The 21,074-nt window shown below is 45.3% G+C and overlaps 1 protein-coding gene across 3 annotated transcripts in view; it reads left to right on the forward strand.

The window, feature by feature from the left end:
* Positions 1-862: 862 nt before the first annotated feature.
* Positions 863-21,074, forward strand: part of lypd6b (LY6/PLAUR domain containing 6B) — a 198,031-nt gene continuing 177,819 nt past the window's right edge. For all 3 annotated transcript variants that reach the window (XM_038789985.1, XM_038789987.1, XM_038789986.1), the window contains exon 1: positions 863-1,035. The gene's annotated coding sequence lies outside the window, so the exon portion shown is untranslated. The remainder of the gene's footprint in view (positions 1,036-21,074) is intronic.

Here is a 21,074-nt window from a genome sequence, read left to right on the forward strand (position 1 = left end):
CTCGCTCCTGCCCTGTCCTTGTAACCCCAGCCAGCCTTTTTGGTCGCTAAGGGACAATGCACCTAACCTGCACGACTTTGAACTGTGGGAGGAAACCGAAGCAGCCGGAGGAAACCCACGCAGACACGGAGAGAAAGTGCAAACTCCGCACAGTCACCTGAGGTCGGAATTGAACCCGGGCCCCTGGCGCTGCGAGGCAGCGGTGCTAACCACTGTGCCACCGTGTCACCACTATGTGATGTATGTACACCCACAGTACTTTTAGGGAGGGAATTTCAGGATTTTAATCCAGCCACAGTGAAGGAATGCCAATATGTTTCCAAGTCAGGATGGTGTGCGGTTTGGAGGGGAATCTCCAGGTGGTGGCATGCACAGTTGACGCTGCACAGAACTGTATTTTTGGATCTGTAGTGCGGTCCTGATGACAATAAGGTATAATCACTCAATGCACGTAAGAACTATTCAACCAAGCTTAAACATTTTTATTTGAATTTTCGCTGCATTTATTAATTACTCCTGGCTTTCACTCGGTCTTAAGACATTCTCCTAGACTTCTATCAGCAGAGGCTTGAAACTTGATTTCCAATAAATGGTGTGTGTGTTGAGTGGGGGGGTTACATTCACACACCAAACAAAATTGTATCCACATCCCATAGCTGCGCTCAATTATACCAGAGAGAGAGAGAGATACATTGCGGGGAATCAACCTGAAATTAACTATTGAGTGAAGTGGTAACAGACTGGGAATGGTGAGTGAAACGAGCTATTTTTTGGGGAGCTGTGTGTTGAATATGCAAATACAGCAACGGGTCTGGGCAGATCCAGCCTCACCTGTCAGTCTCGCTTTCTGAGTCCAGAGGAGCTTTTGTTTCAATTGGAGCAAAGGGACGCGCCAAGCACAGCAGCGCCTGGCTTTCCTCTGCGTGTAAACCCATCGTTAACCCTTGAGGGGGAAATCAAGAGGGGGGTCACCTTCCTTTGGGATACAGCTGTTTGGAAGTGCCTGGATCGATCGCCACTCAACGCCGATCTGCAGTAAGTGTTTTGAAGAGAGTTTACAAATGGATTCCAATATATTTTCAGACTGTTGATCGCATTGACTTGCACTGCTTTGTGATTTCAAGTCCAAAGCGGCTAGTATCCAGTCTGGAAAGAGGAGACAGATTTTTTTTTGTGTGTGGCAATGTTTGTCCTTTTGAAATCGACCACCGGCCATGTTCACGGTTTTAAAACTGAGCGGGGTGGGTGTTTGTCTGGGGAGGGGAGCGGGCTGGGGGTGGGCAGTGCTGGGTCCGACCCTAGCAATTGCTGGATTCCAGCCCATTCCAAGGAGAAACCCAATACAGGTGAATATTTCAGATCACACCGACTACCTTGATTTTTGCTCTTGAGTCGCCCCCCCACCCCAACCTTCCCTAATCACTGCTGGCCCATTTTGAAACTCGGGACTAGGAGAAAAAAATCAGCTCCCAAGGTTGAGAATGGAAGGATTTTTCTTTGTACACTGTGCCAGAGACGTTAATGCTGCAATTTCCCATCTCTCTCTCTCTCTGTCTCCATTCAAAAAAACTTCACCAGAGGCCCCTTTTTTTTTCTTCTTGGAAGTTTATTTTTGGTGGGCTGTCCTTTCCTCTGACTACATCATCCTGAAATATCTTGGGATGCCTGAGGTTGAAAGAGCTCTGTAAAGTTCTGGTGAAGTTGCTGGCTTAGTTCCAGCTGTGAAGAGGTTGAATTGCAATTAATGATGAAAGGGTGGGATTGATTGTTTTTAAAAAATCTATATTGTCACTAGTATGATTCCATGATTCCATTCTATGAAGTAGGCATGCATTAACACTGCAAATGAAGTTACTGTGAAAAGCCCCTAGTTGCCACATTCCGGCGACTGTTCGGGTACGCAGAGGGAGAATTCAGAATGGTCAAATTCCCCAACAGCACGTCTTTGGACTGTGGGAGCAAACAGGAGCACCCGGAGGAAACCCACACAGACACAGGAAGAACGTGCAGACTCCGCTGTCATGTGAGAGCACCTTTAAGAAATGGGTGTTTATAAATGGGTGTGTATATAAATATTTGTAGTGAGAGTACCTTTACGAAATGGGTGTTTACTACTGCAGTGATGTCTGTCAGCTTTTTACTTTCATTTTTGAGCAGGCTGCGGGTGTGTTTCAGTTTCGTTTCCAGTGTTGGAGCTGAAGCCAGACCAAGCAGGTGTACTGCTGTTCTCTCTGCCATCAAAAGACTATCTCTTGATCATTTGGTAAATTCAGAATTATAAATGTTCTAGGTAATGAATGTAAACCTAATGTGCTTCTGTTAAAAGTTGTTTCTTCTGTCTTCTGGATGTTGAAATGAAATGAAAATTGCTTATTGTCACGAGTAGGCTTCAATGAAGTTACTGTGAAAAGCCCCTAGTCGCCACATTCTGGCGCCTGTTTGGGGAAGCTGTTACGGGAATCTTGTTTGGGAAGATATTAAGGATTACTTAGTGTTGTATTCTTTGGGGGTTGTATTTGAATTGATGGTTGCTAAAATGTTCACTGTATGTTTTAAAAAGGTTAACTTGAGTTCATAGAATAAACATTTTTTTGCTTTTAAAAAATACTTTTCCATTTCTGTACCACACCTGTAGAGTGGGCCATGTGCTCCCCATACCACAATCTAGTAAAAGTTGTGGGTCACGGGAACTCCATGATACACTTTGGGGGTTCTCTAAACCCTGGCCCATAACACCGCACAGACAGTGACCCAAGGCGGGAGTCGAACCTGGAACCCTGGCGCTGTGAAACAACAGTGCTAACCACTGTGCTGCCCCAGGTTTGAGGGGACCATGAATACATTTTTTTTCAAACGTTGGGTGAGTGCCTGATTAGTAAAAAGAAAATCGAGAGCCAAAATATAAATGTGAAAATCAAGGGCAGAACATGAGCGTAAATGGTTAGAAAAGAAACAGAAAATGCTGGACAATTTCAGCAGGTCTGCTAGCATCTGTGGAGAGCGGAGGGAGCTAAGGTTTCGAGTCTGGATTAGTGAATGATTGGTGTTAACCAAATTTGAAGACTGATGTTTGCTCAATTGCTGCGGAAACATGTTGAGAAAGATGACAGCTGACTGAAGGATTAATATGAGATGGAAAGTGGATAGTTAGTTCTGATTTATAATGATGAGCAAACCAGAAATATCTTGAATCTTTATTTGGGAGCTCAGTGAGTTAGATTGAGAATGTGACAAAGTGACATGGTCCATGGAGGGAATGATAAATTGCATGGTAACGTTTCATGCATAGGGCACACGTGTTCATGTGTCGAAATAAGAAAAATAACTAATGAGCACCTTTCCTATCCTTAGGATACCACACTAGTGAAATACAGATGTAATGTGACAGCCAGACTTTGCACATCAATAATCCACTGCAATAAGATAAATAGTTTAAATAAATAGTGTTGGCTGGGTGGATGTTTATTGGCAAGGACATTGGGAGAACCCTTTTTTCTGTATTTTGAATAGTGTCATAGATCTTCTGGTCTTTCTATCTCCTAAAAATATTCCTGATTCGGGGCAGCACGGTGGCGCTGTGGTTAGCAATGCTGCCACACGCGTCGAGGACCCGGGTTCGGTCCTGGCCCCGGGTCACTGTCCGTGTGGAGTTTGCACATTTTCCTGTGTCTGCGTGGGTCTCACCCTCGGAACCCAAAGATGTGCACGGTAGGTGAATTGACCACGCTAAATTGCGCCTTGATTGGGACAAAAAAAAAGAATTGGGTACTCTAAATTTATTTTTAAAAATTCTTTAGTCATCAAATTTTCAAAATTACATGACAAAAATCTCTACTTGAAAATTACAGTGCCTTGAATTTGATTTGTCTCCATCCGGTATGTTCAATTCCTCGGTGCCTTTGCACCATTGTACTTCTCTTGATATTTACATTTCTGGGTCAGGCATGCAGCTTGATGGCAAAAAACATTTCAAATTGAAAAACAAAAGTGCAACAGAATTCAACTTTTCTTCCTACAACATGTTCCTCTCTGAGGCGCCTCAATACATTTTGAAAATCTTGATATTTATAAAGTACATTCAATGTCAGGCATACAGTCCAAAGGGTTCTACAAATGTTCTAATCCCTCGATGTGCTATGGCTGAATGGCCCCATTGCACCTCTATGATGGCTACTGCAAGCTTTAGTGAATCCCTCAGCATGTAGTCCTGATGCTTGGAATGTGCCAGTCTGCAAAACTCGGTCGAGGAAATCTCTTTTCATTGGAAGACCAGCAAATTTTGGCAGATCAAAGACTGTCCTTCATCGAGGTGATGATTCCCAACCACAGTTTACGTTTACCTCAGTGTGTATTCCTGGGAACAGTCTATAGAGCAGAGTGCTGCTTCACAAAGCTGCTCGGGATGAATTTCAACAAAAAACACTGCATTTCTCTGCAGACCTTCTTTTCAAAGGCACTTTACAGAAGGAGCTGGACAATAGCCTCTTCCCCACCACAACCACCTTAAGAGCAACCTACGGAGGGGGTGAGATCCCAGGCATGTTGGACGGATTTGACAGGGAGGGTCTTTCTCACTACCGGCCAAGTTACATCTTGGTGCTTGTTGGAAAGTTTTGACAATGAGGCATTCTGCCACATGGAGGCTCGGCTCAACATCGAGGACCGAAGGGCCTCTTCTGTGCTGTACTGTTCTATGTTCTATGACTTTGACAGTCTGTTCAGGAAACCACCTGACAAGATCGACCATCTCCTTTTCAGGCAGGGCCTCCAGGATGTTACCTAAGGTTCAACTGCTTGGAACATTCCACAGCAACATAGTCAGGCCCATCTTGCAGAAAACCAGGGGGATAGTGAGGATGCAACATAATATCTGATCTGTAAAATACAGCTGTGACATTGCAGCACTCAGCACTGAAGTGTGAGCCTAGATGATGAGCTCAACTGCTGGAGTGGGGTTTGAATCTATGACTTTATGACTAAGGTGGGGTAAATGTTATTGGTGAGTCAGTGCTTCAGTCAGTGCTGATCAAGAAGGGTCACATGAACTTGTGCGAGCGTAACCTTGTTATGCCAGCTGGTCAAAATGCAGTATTAAAACAGCTTTTGTATATCGATCAAGTGCGTTTGAAAGGAATCCTGAGTGGTCCTTTGAATCCAAGCTTCTTTTTGCTTCGCTAATTTGCAAAATTTCTTTGTCAAATGTGTTTGGGCAAATATAGCTCAGTTTCTACAGTGTGCAGTCCTGCCATATGAAATGCTGCAAAATTTCAAACAGGCTATCAATCTCCGAGAGAGACAGTAAGGAGGATGGATTGATGCACAAAATTAGGGAAAACTCAAAGCGGTGTAATCAGATGTAGTTTTCACAAAATGGGATATAGGCATATTGTTGGTGTTGAACACTGCTTTACATCCAGTTCTTTTATCTGTGACCTGTGAGTGTGCGATGTTTACTCGGGTACCAAAAGTGCAAGATTTCCCATTGATTGATTGATTTATTGTCACATGCACCAAAGTACATTCCACTGTTCCAGCCTTCCTGTGAGAACCAGTTACTAAAATATATTTCATTAATATTTTGATTGGCAAAATTGAGTGAATGCAAACTTCCTTTTCATCCAGTAATTGAATCTCAATTTTGAAGCATCATTATCTTTTTCTGTTATTACTACATGCACAATAGCATCTAAATGGTGTATAACATTAATTTGAAGAGTAGGATTCAATAAATGAGGGAGGTTCTACATTGAGAATAGGGCCATGTTCTATTGTTTCAGGCAATAAGCCAAACAATAAGATTGACATTCAGGCGCTGTAAGATTTCTTATCTCTCCTTGGACTAAGGTACTCGGTCCAGTTGAAGAGGTGTCCAAAACGCTCTTTATTTTTCAAGAATTCACTTAATACATTTGCACAAAATTAAATTGAAACTCAGATGAAAACAATACAGAAACTTTTGGGAATACAGTGAAAAATCTTCTAAGTTTTGAGATACGGGAGAGTAAAAGAAAAGGCTTCAAAATAAAAGTAGTTTCAATAGATGTTTCAAAATAAAAGTGGTTTCAACAGATGTTTCAAAATAAAAGTAGTTTCCATGGATGCTTCAGTAATCTTGGAAGGCTAAAGTTCTTCTTCTGATCATTCATACTGATCACTTTCTTAAGGGAATTCGTATCTATGGTTTAGCCCCTTATTTACTTTCATTAGTTCTAATTCTCAGCTGAGACCCCCCTGATTTGTTCAGGAAAGTGTCAGTCACTTAACAGGTGATTAGTTATTTAGACATTACTCCAAATTAATTATTCTTTCCTTGATTGAGCACTGTTCCCTAGTTGATGGGCCCCAGTAAAAGGTACAGCACTGTTCCCATTCATTCTTCCCATGATCAAACTTCTTGCGTCATGCCTAGCCTCAGCTTATACCATTGTTACTCGATTTTTGCAAATTCGTTGAATGTACCTTCGTATTGATTCTCTAGACATATTTGTACAGTTCATCTTTTGAAACATTTGTCAGTACCTATAGACATTCATGGTCAGGATTCAATAGTTCAATCAATTTTTATAATTTGAACATGCTTGGGCAGATTCAGTCATTTTTCAAGAATCATTTTATTTTCCGGTATAGTTTTAGCTTATTTTCTTAAAGGACCCCCTACTCCCACAAGTCCCGAAAGATGAGCTTGTTAGACACTTGCCCATGGGGCATATGTTGGAAAAAACATTTTTTCTGTGAGAGTTCTACAGGTAGTTTGTAATGTGCTTTGTGCCCTGCAGTCAACAGATGTGAGTCCCATCTGGAGTGAGACATTTGCTTGTAAGGGGGTCCAAGACAACATGCGTGTAAATTTAATGTAATCTTTAACAGAAATAATCTCTGGTGTGTTGCCCTTAGTAGACCTCTCCCCGGGCATTCACTTGCAACTGAGTGATCAGGGTAGATGAGCTAATTCAAGGACAGTCTTGCTAGCATTTGTGAGCAATTTAGCAACAACACTGTTTCTGACCATAAGACATCAGAGCAGAAATAAGCCATTCAGTGAGATCATGACTGATTTGATGCGATAATCCTCAACTCCACTTTCCCTCCTTATCTCTATAACCCTTAGCTTTACAGATTAAAAATCTATCTATCTCAGCCTTGAGCATGCTTAATGACCCAAACTCTACAAGCCCTTTGCAGAAAAGAATTCCACAGATTCACTATCCTCTGAGATTCCTCCTCATCGCTGTCTGGTGGCATGGTAGCACAGTGGTTAGCACTGTGCTTCACAGCCCAGGGACCAAGGTTTGATTCCTGGCTTGGGTCACTGTATGTGCGGAGTCTGCACGTTCTCCCCGTGTCTGCTCCGGTTTCCTCCCACAAGTCTCAAAAGATGTGTTTGTTAGGCATTCTGAATTCTCCCTCAGTGTACCCGGACAGGCACCGGAATATGGCGACTAGGGGATTTTCGCAGTAATGTCATTGCAACGTTAACGTAAGCCTACTTGCGACACTATTAAAGATTATTATTATTGAATGGACTCTGAGATTATGCCCTCTGTTCCTACACTCTCTCTAAGGGGAAACAACCTCTCAGCATCTACCCTGTCAAGCCCCCTGAGAATCCTTTATGCCTCAACAAGGTGACCTCGCCTTCCTCTAAACTCCAATGAGTACAGCCTCAACCTACTCAACCCCTCCTCATTAGAAAATCCCTCCATACCCAGAATAAACCTAGTGAACCTTCTCTGGACTGATTGTGACTCTCCTGATAGCTTTCTATGGCAGTGCAATTGTTTTGGGGGATTGAGGGTATTGGTTCTTTGACCATCATCCTGTGATATCAGGTGCTACAGCCACAGCGTGTGGTAGCTCTGCAGAGTACAGTCATGATATTTTAATTCTTCAATGGGCATCAAGCAAAAGGGTAGTGATTCACTTGGCTCTTGGGCCAGGATTTTACAGCACCTTCGTGGTGTGGCTCCCACTGGTGGAAATGGCAGGCCATTTAAATATACCATTTATTTTAACCGGACTGTGATATTCCAAGGGGCATAAAATCCTGGCCTTTTGTGCATCGCATCTCACTTCCTCTCACTATTAGTTGCAGAACCTTCACCTACCTTGGTCCCACTCTCTGAAACTCACTTCCTGTTCCCCTTTTTCTCCCCATCTTCTCTCTCCTCTTTCAGAAAGTTTTCAAAACACTTCTCTCCAATCAGTCCCACTCTCTTAGTTTTTTAATATTTATTTGTTCCTCTGAAATGAATGTGGATGTTGGCAAGGCTGCATATATTGTCTCCAACTAGTTTCCCTGAAAAGGTGTGGTAGGCCTTCCCCTGAACTACTGCAATCCTTGTGCTGATTCTGTTCCCACAGGAGTGACAGGTAGGGAGTTTTGAGAAAAACACCCCGTGATGATGAAGGAACAGAATTGCCATGAGCAAAAATCGGGCATGGAGGAGGAGTTGGATGCTAATGGTGTTCCCACTCCATTTCTGCTCTTCTATCTCATTGTGGTGCAGACTCAGGGGTGGAAAAAGTTCTCAAAGCACCCTTGGTGTGGCGCATCCTGTAAATTATGTATCCTGCAGCCCCCGTATCTTTGTAATGGGTGATGGGCTGTCAAGTGAACTCTCTTGGATATTATTACATTTCTGGAATGTTTCAATTGTCCAAGTCCATGTGATAAAGACTGGAGCGGAGTGGTTCTCGCAATACCCAATCTGGGTGAGTATTCTATCACGTCATTAATTAAGCCTTTGTATGGTGAAGAGGCATTGAAGGATCAGGGAGCGAATAGGCAGCCCCTGTCCTGACGTTTTGGCTGCAGTTTTGTCATAGTATATCCAAATAACTCCAAATAACTCCAAAGAAGGTGATGGTAACCTGAGCATCTTGATTGCTGATGAATTGGTAATGTTATTTGGTGCCACTGAAGGTTGACTGGCTTTTCTGTTGTTCAAGATGATCATTACCTGGCACCTGTCAGCTTAAACCTGAATGTTGCTGAGACCCTACTGGCCCGAGCTGTTGTATCAGTGGAGGAGTTGTCAGCGAATTAGCCGCTCCCTTGGTGGGGAAATCAGTAACGAAGAAACCAAAGTGGTTGGGCCATGTATTCTTGCCCAAGGGATTGTTGGAGCAAGGTCTGAGGGGCATGGTGATTGGTCTCTTTCAGCCATCTATTATTATTATTATTATTACCTTAGCTTCTGTGTTTGATATGATTCCATGCAAAAGGCACATTTCCCTTTTAACACCACTTACCTTAGTTTCGGTTGGGTGTCTTGCTGTTGTCCTCACCCAAATGCTGCTCTGATATTAAGGGTAGCCAACTTCACCTCTCTTGAAGTCTGGAGCTGAGTGATTCTGACTAAATGTGAAGCGTGTGTTGGTGAGCAGGCTATTGGCAATTATGTGTTACTTAATAACACTATTAATGACATCACTTTAATAATGATTCCAAGAAGGCTCATAGGCTGGGTGTAATTAGCCAGGTTAGATTTTTCCTGTTTTTGTGGATAGAGCATTATTGGGCACTATTCCACATTGTTGTGTAGATGTCAGTGTCATAGCTGCAGTACAACAGCGTGGCTGGGAAAGTAGTTAGCTTTGATGCACAGATCTCCCACAATATATGGCCATCCTTTCCACTGCCTTTGCAATATCATCCAGTTCCATGCCATCAGTCACATTCTCTGTTCTTATAGTGCATCCTGAGGTACACCGTACCATTATTGGCAGAGACTTCAGTTAGCATCCTTCCACGCTCGAGAAGCCTCTTTCTAAACCTCTATCCTTGCAACTCTCCATCTTCACCAATCAGCCCAAATCCATCTTTGCCCACCTCTTAAGTTATCTACTATTAAACGTTCCCCTGCTGTAATCTTATTGAATGTCAGAACCCACCAGAGAAGCATCTTTGAGATCTCAGTTCATTAGAGTTGATGTGTAAATAATCAAATACATGGGCCAGGATTCTGCAACCCTGCGCCGGGTCAGAGAATCCCAGGGTGGAGGCACGAATCCCGCCCCACCGCCCCGACGCCAGCTTCCCGATTCTCCGGTGCCATTTTTCGGGCACCGACGGGATTCCCGCTGCGCTGGTCGGAGGCCGTTGACAGCCCCCCCCGGGCGATTCTCCGGGCCCTGATGGGCTGAGTGACCGACGTGTTTTGCCAGTCCCGCCAGCGTGGATTACTCAGGTCCCAGACGAGGGGACCTGGAAGGTAAGTGTGCAGGGGCCGTCCTGGAGGGGAGGCGGGATCCGACCCCAGGGGGCCCCGCACGGTGGCCTGGTCTGCGATCGGGGCCTATCGATCGGCGGGCGGGCTGGTTCCATGGGGGTCGGCTGCAGCTGCAGGAACCACTCCAGCACCAACCCAGCCCCCTAGAAAGGGGAGAATTCCTCACTTTCGGGGGCCGTTGACGCCGGAGTAGTTGGCGCCAATTTCTACGCTGGCGTGGGACAGAGCCCCATTATTGGAGAATCCTGCCCATGTTTCCCCCAGCAAATCAATATTCACTGCTACACAGCATTGAGGATGCTTATCATGGGGAGAATAAAGAAAGAAGCACGGCTGCACGGTAGCACAGGTGATTAGCACTGTGGCTTCACAGCGCCAGGGTCCCAGGTTCGATACCCTGCTGGGTCACTGTCTGTGCGGAGTCTGCACGTTCTCCCCGTATGTACGGGGGTTTCCTCCGGGTGCTCTGGTTTCCTCCCACAGTCCAAAGTTGTGCAGGTTAGGTGGATTGGCCATGCTAAAGTACCCTTAGTGACCAAAAGGTTAGGTGGGGTTTATTGGGTTGCGGGGATAGGGTGGAAGTGAGGGCTTAAATGGGTCAGTGTGGATTCGATGGGCTGAATGTCCTCCTTCTGCACTGTATGTTCTATGAATTTGGGTAATTATTTTTTGTATGTTGGTCTGCTCTTGCTCATGTTGCTTTGTTGAGGCTGTAGACACTGCTTTGTTCATATCGATAGTCTTGACAGTGACTTGTGCTTGCAGCTTGGTCGGTGTGGCTGCTAAAGAGACTGCCATATGTGAGGGATGAGAGGTTGAGGGGATGTTCCTCGTTGAAGGTTTTTGAGAGAGGAGGAGATGCTGGTCTTTGGTTCAGCAGTGGAGTATCACAACTTGGAAACACCCAACCTGCAAATTGCTAGCAGTCATATTAACTGCCCTTCGAAGTTGAAACTAGAGGCAGAATTTCTTTCAAATTCAGGTTTGAGTTGAGTAACCACTTGTAAATAACATGAGCTTATTTCAGATATGCTCAGAGAACACCAAAAGGTCTTTGTTAAGGTACACTTATGACAAAGGTCAGAACACACAGCGTCAGGGGTCAAGCAGCAGATTGGGTAACGAGCTGGCTACAAAACTTTTTTTTTTCTTTATTAGGATGTGGGCGTCGCAAGCAAATCCCTCCCCCAATTGCCTTCGAACTGAGCAGCATTTTAAGAGTCAACCACATTGCTGAGGATCTGGAGTCACGTGTGGGCCAGACCAGATAAGGATGGCAGATTTCCTTCCCTAAAGGGCATTAGTGAATCAGCTGGAATTTTACAACAATCAACAATGGTTTCATGGTCATCATTAGACTTTTAAATCCAGATTTTTTATTAAATTCAAATTTCACTTTCTTCCATGGTGGGATTCAAACCAGGCTTCCCAGAGCATTACCCTGGGTTTCTGATTTACTAGTTCAGTGACAATACCACTATACCACCACCTACCTCTAACAGAAATAGGGGGTTAAGTGCAGCAATTCAGAAAGGCAAATGTGGGAAGTGATCTCCCATATGGATCAGTATTGACTCGGGGATTTTCACAGTAACGTCATTGCAGTATTAATATAAGCCTACTTGTATCACTAATAAAGTTTGTTATTATTATTGCAATCACTGCTGTTCACAATTTATGTTAATGGCTTGGAATGAGATGTACAATTTCAAAATTTGTAGATTTTGTCTATAAAACTAATATTAGGCAGATTGTGAACAAACTTGCAGATAGATGTTTAATTGGCAAATTGATTTTGATACAGATAAGTGTGAGCTGGAATTGACCGCTCGCTTGCCCAGGGTGGTGTAATAAAAAGTCTCATGTGCAGCCTAAGCTCCAGCATAGACCAGTTGGGCCGAATGGCCTATTCCTACACTGTTGAGTTGATATAACTATGGCTGAAGCACTATCAGGGCTTACAGCCTTTGCTGTGTTATGTGCAATCAATCTCTTCTTAACATCACATTCCTTAACATCAAATTGGTTGGACGTTGCCATCTATGATGATGGAGATGTCTGATAGGATCATCCATTTTGCAATCACTTCAGCCTGGTTTTTTGCTCTCATGCTGGGCTCCATAATGCTTGAGTATGGCAATGTTCATGTCGTGCTGTTATGCTGTCTCCTCCAGCTGCTTACAGGACTGCCTGTTTACCATTCTTGGCTGGATGTGATTGGGCTAGTAATGGACATGCATTCTAATCTATTGCTTGTGGCACCTTTTAAGCTCTGTATCTGTTTCTTTTGTTGTTTAGCACATGGGTAGCCTTGTGTCGTAGTTCCACTAGGTCAGAATTTCATTCTAAGGACTGCTCATCTACACTTTGTATTGAACCAAAGCTGGTCTCCCCGATCCTTCGAATCTCCAGCTCTAGGTCGTCTTCTCCAATTCCTTATCTAATTCTATATGGGTACACCAAGGGACAACAAACAGAAATAAATGCTAAAAGCACCATATAAATGCATGTTGTTGCTGTAAATCCAACTGCATTCAGCAAATTTCCATTATAGTTATCCCTTGTCGAAACAATAGTCGAGTCTCCAGGTTTTATCATTAACTGTCTGTTGTCAATTCTATTACAGCATATATTTGTTCAAGCAATGAAGCTTAGCCATGGGTTAATAATTAGCCATTTAACAAGTAGACCCTGAAAAAAAGGAATCCGAACTGTTACCAAGTACTGCACTTGATCTTTAAACCTCAAAGTATCCATGCCATTTACATTGAGGTATTTTGTTCTGTTCTATCAGCATTTGGCCGTAATCACTGCATTCAGAGTTTCTGTCACCTGACAAATAAATCTTGTTTGCAAGCACAATTACCTGTTTTATTGTTCATTGAGAGAAAAGTCAAAGACTTGCTGTCCTTGGCACTAGTATTGATACATTTGATGCCCTGATGAAAACATATCTCGCAACTGTTAAGATTAGAAGAAATAATAATAATCACTTATCATCACAAGTAGGCTTCAATGAAGTTACTGTGAAAAGCCACATTCGGGGAGGCCGGTACGGGAATTGAACCTGCGCTGCACTGAATTACAAGCCAGCGATTTAGCCCACTGTACTAAACCAGCCCCTGAAATGCTCAACATCCCATGCTGCAGTGGGTGGGACGGTGACATAGTGGTTAGCACTGCTGCTTCACAGGACCAGCGACCTGGGCTCAATTCCGACCATGGGTTTCTGTCGGTGTGGATTTTTCACTTTCTCCCCCTGTCTGCGTGGGTTTCCTCTGGGTGCTCCGGTTTCCTCCCACAGTCCAAAGCTGTGCAGCTTCGGTGGATTGGCCATGCTAAATTGCCCCTTGGTGTCCAGGGATGTGCAGGTTAGATGGGGCTATGGGGATAGGGTGGTGTTGTGGGTCTGGATGGGGTGCTCTTTCAGAGGGCTGGTGCAGACTTGATGGGCCAAGTGGCCTCCTTCCGTATTGTAGGGATTCTATGATTATGTTTGAAGCATTGCCAACATTGTTATATTGACGACAGCCAATCTGTGCACAGCAAGGCCCAATAAACACGCAAATTAATTGAATGCGTCAGTTAATATGTTTTGCACACTCTTGGCCAGAACACCAGGAAAACTCTGTTCCTCTTGAAATAGTGCCTTGATTTACAAATAATACCACAAGAGTGTTACAACCACTTGAACGAGCAGACAGGCTCTCGATTAAATATGTTCTCTCAAAGACATCTATGGCAATGTAACCCTCTCTCAGTACTGTAGGCTGGATCTTACGGCTCCCCACCTATCTATTTGAAGGCGAGGGGCTCGCAATATAAAGTGGGTGACCTTCCCACCATCTTTCTGCTCAGCACCAAGCTGTCTATCATATTACCGTTGGTGGGAAAGATGTCAGACAGCCCACCCAACTTTAGATCTATTGAGGTCCTTGAGTGGTCAATTAAGGGCATAATTCTGTCATTATTTTAGGCTTGCTTGTGAAGTCAGAGGCAATTCAGGTAGTCCGGCACTGTGCGGGTTGCTTTGGGGCAGAAAGTTGTGGGGCTAACTCTTTTGGGGGAAGGGGAGTGGTTCCCTATGCCTGTTGGAGGCAACCGCCTCCTCCCCCAAGATCATAACCCCTTTTATCCTCCCCCTTTTGACCCTCAAAACCCAGTGCCCCCGTCTCCCTCTCCCAGCCGCCCACTCCCACCCATCGCTGCCAGGTCGGCTGGGCCCTGTCGATCTTCTTTCTTGGGCTTGTAGTCCAGCAATGACTACCACTCCATCTTGGCATTGTTCTGGAACCACAGGGTGGCCAGCCAATCAGATTGGCTGGTCATTCCCTAGGATGGGACTCCCTTCCAGCTGGAAGTCTGACTCTGAAACATTTAAGGCTGTTTCCAGTGAGATACTGGTGCAGGACAGCTGGGTTTCAGGCTGGTGGGTGGGTGGGGGGTGGGGGGGGGGGGGGGGGGGGGGGGGCTGATGACTGACTGTTTGGTCAGGGGGAAGGAAACTGCGATTTGTGTAAAATCCCACCGTATATTGCAACTCGTGTTCCCTGGTAGAGAATGAGCCAGGCTGATACTTTTACAGATGTCAGCTATTGCTTTTGGAGAGCCTTTGCTGTTTCTTGCTGACAACCGCACTCTTTTCAGGAATAATAGTAGGCCACTCTAACAATGATTTCTGGGCCAGTTTGGCTGGAGGAAGAAGGCATGCTTAACATGAACCGGACACTCCACTCAAAAACTGGGCAGGGTCTCATCACACTGGAGCCAGCCATCAACGCCGGTTGATTGCAGAATCAAGTAACAACAGAAATGCAAGAAAGAGGCATAAGGAGACACTTAGTGGGCAATTATGAGAATAAACGTATGGACAAAAAGGTATTTTCTAGCACAAGAGAATGTGAAGTTAGAAGGAAGGTTAAAAGCAATCAACAAGAAATTTCTTTGGAGCATTAGAAAATAGACATCAGTCTTTTAATTAAAATTCTATGTTGGGAGAAAATTGCAGCTTTGCTGAAAACATAGCTTCAGGCCCCGTCCATCAATTACCACACCATCTCAGGGATGAGAAAAATGTTTTACCCTATTCACAGCTTAATGAAAATTATCTTTCAAGTCACTGGGGCGTCATTTTCTTACCTTCAGAATTGACCTCAATCAGAGGTTCTAAAAGGTAACAAAATCTCTCCTTTTATTAGAGGTAGAGCCAGCTAGAGATGGGAGGGAGCTGTGGCAGATCAGTGAGGAAGCGATGTCTTATGTCGACCTATATCGATGACGGATAATTCAGGGAAGATCAGTAAGAATGGATCGGTGCACTTGTTGGAGATTCATGTGTTTGGAATTGTGACCCTGGCTACAATGTGTATTTGTAGCTGGTATGTAGTTACAACATGACACTTTCTCAATTGGATAGCACCTTCCTCAATGTCAAGGAAAGATGGGACCAGCAATTGATAGGACTGCAGAACACCATAGGATTTAATGTAAGGAGCTGGGACCACTGTGTGTCACGAATGTTTAGTTCTCTATGAAAGCTTCAAGTTAATGCATCCCTCCTTCACCATGTGCTCCCAACTCACTGATTTATGATCACTGCTTTATTACAGTCTGGGTGTAATTGATACCCTGTAATGATTTACATTTTGATACACTAATATTTAGAAATTGTTCATTTTAATTATTTTTACATAGAATTTACGGTGCAGAAGGAGGCCATTCGGCCCATCGAGTCAGCACCGGCTCTTGGAAAGAACACCCTACCCAAGGTCAACAACTCCACCCTATCCCCATAACCCAGTAACCCCACCCAACACTAAGGGCAATTTTGGACACTAAGGGCAATTTATCCTGGCCAATCCACCTAACCTGCACATCTTTGGACTGTGGGAGGAAACCGGAGCACCCGGAGGAAACCCACGCAGACACGGGGAGGATGTGCAGACTCCGCACAGACAGTGACCCAAGCCGGAATCGAACCTGGGACCCAGGAGCTGTGAAGCAATTATGCTATCCGCAATGCTACCGTGCTACCCATTATGTGGGACATGTGGCTGGATATGATCCAAAACGATATAATTTATTATGGCATTTATAGCAATCATGTGGATTTAAGTATGATATCATTGTCTCCAGAAATAAAAGACACATCCTTATTTTACCTTTGGAAATGGAAGACAAAAAAACTCAGCGAATCGTAAAAATGAGAATTAATTCAGTGTGAGACTGATCTGAAGTAGGAGTTACTGGGCAAATATCCTGGCTAACTAATGGCACCTGTCTATGCCGACAATATATTCGTGTGAAATGAGGATAGGTTATTTATTTTTCTTTCTTTTTAATTGACTCTTTAATTATTTTTTCAGTCTCTCCTTCCGACCATATCCCAAATCCCTGCTCCACAGATAGGCAAGCCACATGCAGTGTGTTTCATTTGGACCCCATCAGCCCGAGCAAATTTTTGCAGAATATACTCAACTGATTAAGAACAAAGAACAAAGAAAAGTACAGCACAGGAACAGACCCTTCGGCCCTCCAAGCCCGTGCCCACCATGCTGCCCGTCTAAACTAAAATCTTCTGCACGTCCTGGATCCGTATCCCTCTATTCCCATCCTATTCATGTATTTGTCAAGATGCCCCTTAAACGTCACTATCGTCCCTGCTTCCCACCTCCTCCGGCAGCGAGTTCCAGGCACCCACTACCCTCTGTGTAAAAAACTTGCCTCGTACATCTCCTCTAAACCTTGCCCCTCACACCTTAAATCTATGCCCCCTAGTAATTAACCTTGGGAGTTGAACCTACCATCTCTACTGTAGTAACAAGGGCTGTAGTATATATAGGGCTGGATTCTCCATTCCCCCAGTGGAATTCTTCCCCCCCTTCCAACCTGCCATTGTTCAATGGAGTGGTGGTGGGGCAGGGGGAGTTCTGGCCATTGTTTGCTGCTGTTTCTTAGCGGAACCCCGTTTGCTGGCAGTGGGATTCTTTGCTCCCGCTGCTTGTCAATGGGCTTTCCCATTGAAACAACCCCACGCCATCGGGAAACCCATGGGTGGCAGTACGCTACTGGTGGGAACAGAGTCCCAACTGCCAGGGGATTTGATTTGATTTGATTTATTGTCACACGTACCGAAGTACAGTGAAAAGTATTTTCCTTCGGCCAAGGGAACGTACACAGAACGTACATAGCAGACAAAAAAAAGAATAATCGACAGAGTACATTGACAAATGGTACATCAGTGATTGGTTACAGTGCAGAACAAGGGGCCAAACAAAGCAAATACATGAGCAAGAGTAGCATATTCCAGCCATATTAGCCCAGCCACTGGCCAATGGGAATGTGAACGTGATTTGTGAATGCTTTACTATTAAATTGTATACATATTTACATGTATGAGTAAAGATTAGTGTGGTATGTCAGGGTCAGACTAATCTAATGGGACACAGCATTATTCATTAACCCGTGGGAACCAAAGTTTAACATAGATTGGTGAGCTGAAAGTTGTTCAACTCTCCTGGCTACACGTGGAGTGATTTCAGGCAACCTTCTACTAGGTTTTGGAGGCCATGGGCATGCAGCAGAAAACTATGGGCAGAACCCTCCCTCTCCTACCACCACTCCATTGAATTCAATGGCAGGTTTTTGGGGGGAAGAATTCAGCAGGAGTCTGGAAACTTGTTCCCTCTGCACCTAGGCCAGGTGCGGCTCCTCTCCCCCCTTACCAATCCTCACCCCTGCCCCATATCCGCTGCAGGATGAATAAAGCACATTGGTCACTCCATCGCAGTGTGGGTGCATTGAAGTGGAGGTGTGAGGCAGGACCTGCAATTGCCACTAGTCCTTGGACCCTGGCATTTTGGAGTCTTTGTGGATTGTGTGACCATGGATGAGACTTAACCCGGCAGAATGAATAAGGTTATTCTTCCTCTTGTGGCACTGTGTTGCTGACCTCCTGTGCACCTCTTGTGCACTTACAGCATTGACCACCTACACCCATGATGTTTGTTTTCCCTGTTGGGAATGCTTTACCATCAACTGGATATAGGGGGCGGGATTCTCCATCCCGCTGCGCCACATTTCTGCCCCGACTGGCCGGCAGGATTCTCCGTTACGCCAGCCGGTCAATGGGGTTTCCCATTGTGGGGCAGCCCCACGCCGTCGGGAAAACCCTGGGCGCCGGCATAATGGAGAATCATGCCGGCAGAGAATCCCGCTCCTAATATTCCACCCCCTCCACGACATCCCAATATGATCGAGGAGAATGCACAGGAAGGCGTTATTAAACTTGGGAGCTGGACCTTCTCTTTTTAAAATTTATTTTTACGGGATGAGGCCAATCTTTGTTGCCCATCCCTAATTTTCCTTGAGAAGGTGGTGGTGAACTGCCTTGAACCGCTGCAGTCCACCACTAGGGGAGGCAGTGGCATAGTAGTATTTTCGCTGGAGTATTAGTTCAGAGACCCAGGGTAAAACTGCACTGGGGACCAGAGTTCAAATCCCATCATGGCAGATGGTAAAAAATCTGGAGTTAAGTCTAATGATACCTTGCTAGCAAACTTAAGTTGGCTAGTGCGGGGAAGGAGGGTGAGAGACCACCAATCTGAATGGTAATGTGGAACGTGCCGGGGTTGCCTGAAGTGAGCGAGGGTTTTCTCGTATTTGAAGAGCTTGAGAGTCGATGTGGTGCAGTTGCAGGAGCCCCATTTGAGAGTGAAGGACCAGGTTAGGCTTTGGAAGGGTTGGGTGAGTAATAAACAAAACCAATATCCAAGAACCCGGGTTCGATCCCGACCCCGGATCACTGTCCGTGTGGAGTTTGCAAATTTTCCCCATGTTTACATGGGTCTCACCCGCACAACCCTAAGATATGCAGGGCAGGTGGGTTGGCCACGCTAAATTGCCCCTGAACAAAAAAAAAAGGTGTTCTACTTGGGATTTGATAATAGGGCCTGGGGATGGCGGTGCTAGTGGGTAAGAGAATTAGGTTTCACATGGAGAAGGTGGTGGCAGACCATGGGGGCAGATACATTATAGTGATGGGTGCTTTGGAGGAGAGGTTAGTGATGTTGGTTAGCGTGTACCCTCTGAATTGGGATGACGTAGGGTTTATGAAGTTATGCAGCACGGTAGCATTGTGGATAGCACAATTGCTTCACAGCTCCAGGGTCCCAGGTTCGATTCCGGCTTGGGTCACTGTCTGTGTGGAGTCTGCACATTCTCCCCGTGTGTGCGTGGGTTTCCTCCGGGTGCTCCGGTTTCCTCCCACAGTCCAAAGATGTGCGGGTTAGGTGGATTGGCCATGATAAATTGTCCTTAGTGTCCAAAATTGCCCTTAGTGTTGGGTGGGGTTACTGGGTTATGGGGACAGGGTGGAGTTGTTGACCTTGGGTAGGGTGCTCTTTCCAAGAGCTGGTGCAGACTTGATGGGCTGAATGGCCTCCTTCTGCACTGTAAACTCTATGAAAAAATTTATGAAGAGGATGTTGGCTGCCATACCAAGTCTTGACACGCATGGTTAATTTTAGGTGGAGACTTAAACACTATGTTGCATCCGAAGATGGAGCGGGAGCGGTCTATGCTGCGCTCGTTGACCCCTTTGGTGGCGGGGGGGGGGGGGAGGGTGGCGAAGGTGTTGGCAGCGTTTATGAAGGAGATGAGGGGAGCGGACTCATGCTGGTTCTTACATCAAGCGGGTGGAGAGTGTTCCTTTCTTTTGCCAGGGCGTTATGTATAATCGAGGTTTAATTTCTTTATTATGGGGAGGTCATTGTTATCGGGGATGAGGAAAATGGAATACTCAGCAATTGTCACTTCAGATCATGCTCCACATTTGGTGGATGCAGGCCTTGCAAAGGGGCCTGCACAGAGGCCGGCATGGCGGTTGGATGTAGGACTGTTTGCGGATCCAAGCTTTTGTGCAAGGATGGGGAAGGTGATTGCTGATTATGTGGGGTTCAATAAGAATGGAGAGGTCTCAGCATCAGTGGTTGGGAGGCGCTGAAGGCAGTTGTGAGGGGGAGATAATCTTGTTTATGGCACAGGTGGATAGGGAGGCAAGAGAGGAGCTGCAGCTGCTGGTAGATGACAGTTGACGGGAAGTATGTAGAGGATCCCATTCCGGAACCTTTGGCCAGCAGAAAGGAACTGCAGGCACGGTTTGACCTTTTGTCTACAGGGACAGTGGTACTTCAGTTGCGGAGGCCCAAAGGGGTAGTATATGAATATGGGGAGAAGGCCAGTCACTTGTTAGCAGGACAGCTCTGTCGGTTGGCGGCCTCGCGCGAGATTATTCGGGTCCGGGATGGGGCGAAGGGGCTAGTGATGGTGCCGGAGCAGGTGAACAGAGCATTTGAGGAGTTTTATAAAAGGTTGTATTGGGCAGATTCTCAACGGGATGAGTTGGATATGAGGGACTCTTTTGAGGGGTCTGGTGCATCCGAGTATAGGAGAGGAGTGGGTGGGGTTGGAAGAACCAGTGGGGATTGAGGAGGTTCAGGCGGCAATAATGAGGATGCAAACGAGTAAAGCAATGGGGCCGGATGGGTTCCCGTTGGAATTCTATAAAACGTTTCTGGATAGCTTGGTGCTGTTGATGGTGGAGATGTTTGAGGATGAGGTGGCTAAAGGGGTGCTCCCTGAGATAATGGGACAGGCATTTATTTCCCTGTTGCTAAAAGCGGATAAGGACCCAATGGAGTGTGGGTCATACTGGCAGATGATTCTGGCCAATTTGTTGTCGCTTAGTTTGGAAGAATGCCTTTCCCAGGTGATTGGGGAGGATCAGACGGGATTTGTAAAGGGTAGGCAGTTGTCCTCAAATGTGTGGCATTTGTTAAATGT

The sequence above is a fragment of the Scyliorhinus canicula genome, chromosome 2, assembly GCF_902713615.1.
Source record: "Scyliorhinus canicula chromosome 2, sScyCan1.1, whole genome shotgun sequence".
NCBI lineage: Eukaryota > Metazoa > Chordata > Chondrichthyes > Carcharhiniformes > Scyliorhinidae > Scyliorhinus > Scyliorhinus canicula.